Here is a 7,991-nt window from a genome sequence, read left to right on the forward strand (position 1 = left end):
TATACGTATTTCATTCAATCAAAAATTTTCTTGTACGCCTTATATCTGGAGAACTTTGATGCTAGTGGTCTACAGGTCCACGATTATTTGCATGCATGGAGAGCATGCCCGCGACCGTTCGGTCTATTTGATGGACGGGTACCGCTCAAATGTATCGCACCCCGCCCCTAGTTCCTCAATATGCTATTGAATGCTCGTGCACATGGTGCACAGTCAGAATTTGTCCCCTAATTCTGACTCGCCTAAGCGATGTAACCCCCATTCTCTGAGGTAGTGGGATACACCCAATGCGCGGCCAGACCGAAGTCCTGAGTGCCTACCAGTTGACCTACTGGTTGAGGCAGACTGCTAGCGAGCCAGTCCTATCATGCTCTGCAGGCATGGCGCCCGAGCGTTATAAGGCAAGCTCACCTCCCTACCGTGTTCACCGTTACCCAAATTCTTGGGATTGGATTCCACAATCTACCGAATCCTACGGTATGACCACAGCCCGGCAGAGTCCAACCCAAATCCGGGACCCCAAGCAATGCCCGAGGGGCTTGTTCAATCCCGGCCCTGCCTACCTCTATCGTTCAACTGGCAACCGCCTTGTCGTGTAGAGGTACCACGCACACGTCGAGATACTCCCGTATCTCATCCCGGACCCAATGGTACGTGTTAAGTCACCATTTGAGTTTGGTGCCAACCCATACCCACAGAGTTTCCTCACTTTAGCAAGATCAGAACCGTTACCTAGATTCCTGGGATTGGTTCCTCCCCCACCTCCGTTTGGTCCTCCCACAGGCAGGAATCCAACACTCCACCCCCGCCCCCCCGGTAGGGTCGTCCAAGCAATACGGGACTTCCTCTACTTACGGTAGAGGTACACCGTACATTACCAGAGCCAATGACTGATATAGATCGTTTGCTCAAAGGCAGACATTGTTATTTCGGAGCCGTGTCTCCCCTGGTAGGCCCGCCCAAACAATACGGGGCTACCTATCTTTAACGTGTTTAGGTACCACGTACACGTTGTAGCAAGCTACTCATCCGAATTCCAATGGTACGTGTAAGCCACCATTAAAAGGGACACCCACACAATTCCTTCGGTAGGGTCGTTCAAACAATACGGAACTACCTCTTCTTACGTAAGAGGTCAACCGTACATTACCAGACCCAATGGCTGATTTAGACTGTACCTTTAAAGACAATGGCCATTTGGGAGCGGCGGCTCCCCTGGTAGGGTTGTGGCTCCTTCACCCAACTCACACTACTGGGACGAAGGAGTGACCCACTTCCTCAGCGCTCCTGAGGTACGAGTATGCGCTAGGTATCCCATCCCGGACCCAAGAGAACGCATTACACTCTCTTTGAGGGCAGTACCTGCATCATCCTCCCGGTAGGGCGCTGGATCCGCCCATACTCTTGGACACACCAGCTACCCACTCATTTTAGCGTGTTGGGATACCACGCAGCCTTATCTACCGGACCCAAGGGGATACCCTAGGGCTCACCTCCGCCGGTAGGTTGTTGACCCTGTAAAGCACACGCTGCCATATGGCAGTTAAAGTATCGACAGCGAGCCAGGCTTACAGAGTCACCCTATCTCCCCCGTGTAGCAACCGCTCCTGGAAAAGGATGCGAGAGCGGACAAATCACGGGGGTCCCTCCCCCTTTCTCAGCACGGGCTTGGGACCGGCCATGGCGAGGTTATCTGGAGAACTACATATAGTGTAGCTACACAGAAACTATCACTGAACTCAGTAGGATGTGCTTATTCTGTAAAAAAAATACGAAAACTAAATTTAAGGGCCGCACAGTGGAGTATTTGCGCTGAAAACCTGGCCAAAACTCTTTGCCCTGATATTGCCGTGTTAGTTTTGAATAAAAAGGTAATATTTGAGCAAAAAAACAGTTTACACATTATAAATACTCAATACTACAATTGGAAGTGGTGATAAATAATATATTCTTAAGAAGCCAAGGATTTGTAAAGTTGGACATGTAAACATACATTATTGAATCAACATGCACTGTTATCTAATTAGAAAATGAGTGCTAGTGGAAATAATGGAATCTTTTCGCATCAAAAATAAGATATTATTTATTAATATAGGCTTCCTCGGAGAGTTGTCCTATCGGTACTATTGCATGTCTTATTACAGTTGTTCCATGCACTAAGACCTTATACAATGTCGGTGTCATGGAGTGCCATCCATAATGCTCTACGTATAATTTGGCTGTTGCATACTATATTCTTCAAACCTTTTCTCATGAATGTGGTGTCCACTTGTTATTGTTTCCAGGATGACTTTCAGTCTGGTGATCAAATCTAAGTGTTTCCTGTGATTTGTGAGGCTGTAGCTGGATTTAAAAAAAAGTCTGGCCGTGTTTCCGTCATTGGTGCTACCAAATCCCTGTTTAGGTACATCAACCAGGAGTCCTAATTCTTCCTTACATTTCATCTGAATTTCCTTTTCTCTTTCACTAACATTCTTCTTCTCTTCCGGACTTCTCGCTTGCCACTTCTTGATGTTCAGTTTGTATGAAAAATGGAGAACTGACTCGAGGAATCTAATCCTGGTGTGGAGGGTTGAAAGATCAAATGTCAAATTTTCAGGGTTTATGGCACCATGTTTTTCAAGGTTATTAAAATCTTTTGACGTCAACCCACTGATATAACACCTTGCAGTTGACGTTGTTCCTGATGCCGCGTTACATACTTTTCCGTCAACCATTGTAAGTAAAAGCGTGTGTTTGATGATAGCTGGGTTGTCACCTAACTGAACTTCAGTGTTCTTTAACGCTTCTATTTGGTCTTCAACATACTTGATCTCTTCTACTGTTATGTCTGTACTTTCATGTACAAATCGTATACGTATCGGTCTGCACAACCTAGTGGAAGAAGGGGTTGGGTTTTGCCAAATAACTTTTTTCTTATCCTTTACGTTTGCCATCAGTTTAATGGGAACAAACGAACTCTGGAAAATGTTTCCATCACTTTCACTTAAATTCTGGAACTTTTGCTTAAATTGTGATTGCTGTGACCCATCACACCCCCATTTTGAGACCAATTCTAAGTTTCGTTTCTCTTCAACAGAGACATGTTCCAACATTTCCTCCAGATACTTACATCGGGAGGTTGTGTGGTCTAGCAATGCCTGCAGTTTAAGTTCAGAGAGTGATTCGGTAACGGTAATTGAATCCTCGGGTGGATAGCACTGCTTTTTAGCCTCCTTTACCAATGAATAGCAGGGATATATCTTTTTATTTGCATCCCGTATGACTTCATACTGATGTTTGGTAAATTCTGCATCTATCAAAATGCCTAATGCCTCAGTAGGTGTATGTTTCTTTATTTCAGTATGTTCGGAACTTTCTAATACCTTTCTGAATTTAGAAGCCCTAGTTGGGGTTTCCGTGATTTATTTAAACAAATCTGCTGCATCAGGATTCCCTGCAGCCCTCAGGCTCATGGAAGCAGCAAATGTTAATTCTTCATTGGTAGTCTGCTGTCTCAACTCTTCAGTTTTCCTCCGTTTATCCCTTTCGCTAGACTCTTGAAATTCTTTTTCAGGGCGGCCTGGAACTCTAGATGAAAATGTTGGCACCTTTATATTACCCGCCAACCAATCTTCATTCTGCTACAAAAATCTTTCCTCCTTGTTGCGTGACTGTGACCATCTTTGTTTAAATTGGGTTTAAAATATCGGAGAGACGGTTTCAGGGCACTTCTTTGAGCTTCGGGACATTTTGTCATTTCTGCTACTCTGTTTTCCATGTATAGTATCTTTTCTTCAATAGCTCTGATTTCGCATTCCTTAATTTACTCGTATTGTTCTCGCCTTTTAAACACTTTCTCCATCTTCAGAATCCCAAAAATATAATAAAAAAATAAAAACTGAGTATATAACGATAATAATGTTTTATACTTACTAAATATTTTATGTGAAAGTCAATTAAAATGACGGTTAAAGGGTTTCGTTTCTCTGCATTTCTGGCTCATATGTATATATTTTATTTATAAATACGTGTGTATATATTTACAAAAACAATGTTTTACAATTCTGTTATTTATATTCACCCCTTTTACGCACGTACATACAGTATAATAATTTGATTTTTGTGTTTTAACCTCATTATGGGCAGTAAATATCACTTCGATTTACTGAAAATCTATCTGCATCATGTTACAAAAGTATATATATAAGGAAAAAGCAACTGGTTGCGGGAAATTTTATTTTTGAATCAAGTAAATAGTATACCACTGATTCAGAATATCAATGGGATAAAGCTTGACAGAGCTTGACACAGTGTTAGAATCACTGTGGTAATAAATGTTCTGCAAAAATTTATAGTAAAACAAGTATTCTATGTTTAGACGACTAGAAAAAATAAAAGGAATAATAGTAATGCAAATATACGTACATAAATCAAAAGCTCTTACATTCCGTTACATCCAAGAAAAGTACGAAGTTGATCCTTTTATATACAGTCTCACAGAAAAATATAAACTGATCGAATACGAAAAGAATGAACTTGTGAAACACACACCCGCGCAGACTGATATCCAACCATCAACTAGGCTTGTGACCCACCAGGAGTGACTCAGGCAGCGGAAGTGGTCATTGTGTGACTCACAGATATGTCCCCTTGGCGCGGGAGTGCTTTTCACACCTATGTGACGGATTTTAAAATTTGCCTTTTTGGCCAGGTTTATGGCCGTAATACTCCACTGTGGGCCGTTCAAAAATTTTGTGGCCCTTGATCCAAAAAATCCAATATATTTCATTCAATCCAAAGTTTTCTTGTACGCCTTATAGCTGGAGAACTACTATAGTGTAGCTACACAGAAACTATCACTGAACTCAGTAGGATGTGCTTATTCTGAAAAAAAAAATGAAAATTCGATTTATAGGTCGCACAAAAATTTTCTGGCCTCTGATCCAAAAATTAATTATTGGCCAAGATCGCAATCTTTTGATGCATTTTTTTTTTTTTTTGATCATTTGTAAAATTCTTGTTTCTATCATAAATTCCATGCAATTTGGTTATCCATGGACACTACTCAATACAAACAGCTCGCAAAATCTGATGAAACAGAACAGCACTGGGAGAATTGCATGCAATGATCAAATCGTGTCCAATCAGATAGTGCGTATATTTCGACACAAGAACCAACTTTATGTAAATTTTAAAACTTCTAAAGATTCATTCTCATGTCACTTGACTCTTTTAAAGGACCGATATTATCGTAATGGATGTACAATTTCCTGTAATTTGAAGACAGGGTAATGGTCTTCGTCTACAAGGTAATGGTATTTCATCGGGTCAGTTAATTCACGAGGTATGAAAAAGGGATTTTTATGTGAGACTCAAATTGTTCTCTAAAAAAATACGATTGTACTTTAAAAGAGGAACTTAGAAGGTACCTCGTGGCTAAATAACACTAGTTAACAAATTTAAACTATTTTTTACCACATGAATAAAAAAAGTCATTTTGAATAAATGGACTCTCTTAACAGGAAAATGGCAATGAAATGTTCTTAACATTTGTGTGTGTGTGTGTGTGTGTGTGACAAGTGAGAAATTTGATTCTGGCAAAAACTACAAAGTAATTAATTAATTTTTGTTGATTCACAATTTTAATTATGCCAATAATATAATTACTTAACTATGGAATTAGACTAGAAGAGTCATTCATTTTACAGATAAAACAACACAAAATGCAATAAACTAATGTTACTTTCCCTAAATTAGTCTTTGTCTAAGATACTACGGAATAATTATCTCTGTTTGTGATAGTTAGTTAAATATGTTACGTACAAAATATAATTGAACATTCCGAATTACAAATTAAATCAATATTTCACTTTTATATAACATATTTTTGACTATACAACAACAATGTTCTACAATGTTTGCATTAGTATTAAACCAAAATATACAGCTAATACATGAAGTAATATAAAAGTGCCAAAAACTTTTAATTATTTTTTTTAAGCTTTTGTATTACGTGTCAGTTTTTCAAGTAAAATGCAATAGTTATCACTCATTGAGTGAAAATCTTATCTACCTTAATACAGCTGCTCCATTTTCTACATGTCATTCACTTCCTTCTTGGGAGAAAAGTCTAAGTAATAATGTGCTAAGGAAATTTTAGCACACACTGCGCGTATATTATTCATGATTCTAATAAGGTTTTAATCTAACAAGGTTTAAATTAAGGTGAATTTTGTAAAGAGAGGAAGTAGAAAATAGTATTTTGTTTTAATAAGAACATGCTTAACATTTTGATTTCCCGGCGTATATGTTTCTTTCAGAGGCCAGGTGAGTCAGTTGCCATATTGTCACATATAGGATACACAGAGTGTTTCAAAGCAACATCGACAAGTTTGGGTGTATAAATGTTTGCTTTCGGAGTTACAAGCTGCCGAAAACAGGAAAAAATTAACTTTAAAGGTCCATAGCTCAAAAACTTTGGGACCTACCGTAGTTCGGTCAAAACTTTACTTAGGAACTAATATGTGCACTATCCAAAAATACATGTTTCAGAATCCTGTGGTACTCACACAACATTTTTTGTAGAGAGAGAGTTTGACTACGGTCATATAATTTGAAATACTCACCAACTACCTCTATAAAAAATGTTGCGGAAGTACGGCAGGATTCTGAAACTTGGATACTTGGATAGGGCACATACTAGTTCCTAAGTGAAGTCATGACCCGACTACGGTAGATCCCACAGTTTTGGAGCTATGGACCTTTAAAGTTCATTTTTTCATGTTTTCGGCAGCCTAGACCCTATAACTCGGAAAGGAAGCTCTGTGCGCCCAGGTTGGTCTATACTTTTTGTCTTATCTTGATGTCAGGAATCATCTCCCAAACGTTGTCGGTGTTGTTTCGAAACACCCTGTATATAAGAATTTCTATATTGTTATCAGTACAGTAATCAAAATTTAGAACTAATTTTGCTTAACATTTTCATGTAACGGTGTAAACATTTTCTAGATTACGTATTTGATAATTGGAAGCTTTACGTCACTTCGTAGAGAGATTGCACTATAAGGTAATCCTACAAAATCAAGAGTACGTATTTCGTGAATGACAAGAGAAAAAGATGAGAAAGTTTAGTGCATAACGAAATCGAATAACTTTACATTTTATGTGAAATATTTACTCCATTATTCAAATAGCTAGTATAAAGCTAATGTTTTCTGAGAAAATAATTATACTCGTACTATTAAAAAGGATTTTTACCTGCCAATAGAAGCACATGGGTACCCATTTGACACTACCGCTGCTTTCGAATATATGCCAAGGAAAGAATCGGATGGTGGCAAGTGCTCTGTTGGATTCGGAGGATCAAGGTCTTCATTTTGTGTGCTGAGCGCTAATACACTAACACAAATCCACAAGAATAAAATTGCCCTATGGAGCAATGACCTTGTGGTACAAGAAAAATAAAATTGTAATACCTATGTTATTAAGATATGGAATCTTAAAAATAACATTAGTACATAAACATCTTAAAATATGTTGCTTATAATCTAATGCACCTTGATGAACCTCCATCGTGTGTACGTAAATACTTGAAAACAACGAAATCATTGTATAGAACTTTCTAATATTACAAAATTTAAAATATTATTGAAGTAGCGGAAAACAGTGAGAAGTAAGAGGCCGGAAAGTTATTGGTTATTGAGGAAATAATGGAGGAAGGCTTGGAAACAAGCAGGATCTTACCGTAGAAGATCAAAAAGATGTCCGAAGAATTAACGACTTTGAAGGTAAACAATAATGGCGACGGGAGTCTTTGAAAACAAAAAATAATACACCAATCTGGGGAAGTGTAAAAGAAATTAAATTCTTAAGAAACGAAGGCACGGAACGATGGCAGTAGAAAATAAGAAAAAGTACAGCTCACAGATGACGAGAAGAACCCTAAAACAGGGGTAGCGGGGAAAGGTCAACGACACGGTCAAGTCCATTTTCGGTTTTTGAGGTGTGGT

The 7,991-nt window shown here is 38.7% G+C and overlaps 1 protein-coding gene across 1 annotated transcript in view; it reads right to left on the reverse strand.

Moving 5' to 3' along the window:
* The window catches only part of LOC145694737 (scoloptoxin SSD14), a 29,373-nt gene extending 21,952 nt beyond the window's left edge, over positions 1–7,421 (reverse strand). The window contains exon 1 of the mRNA XM_081771320.1: positions 7,240–7,421. The gene's annotated coding sequence lies outside the window, so the exon portion shown is untranslated. The remainder of the gene's footprint in view (positions 1–7,239) is intronic.
* Between the last annotated feature and the right edge of the window lie 570 nt (positions 7,422–7,991).

This window comes from Thermobia domestica, chromosome 9 (genome assembly GCF_964235325.1).
Source record: "Thermobia domestica chromosome 9, izTheDome1.hap1.1, whole genome shotgun sequence".
NCBI lineage: Eukaryota > Metazoa > Arthropoda > Insecta > Zygentoma > Lepismatidae > Thermobia > Thermobia domestica.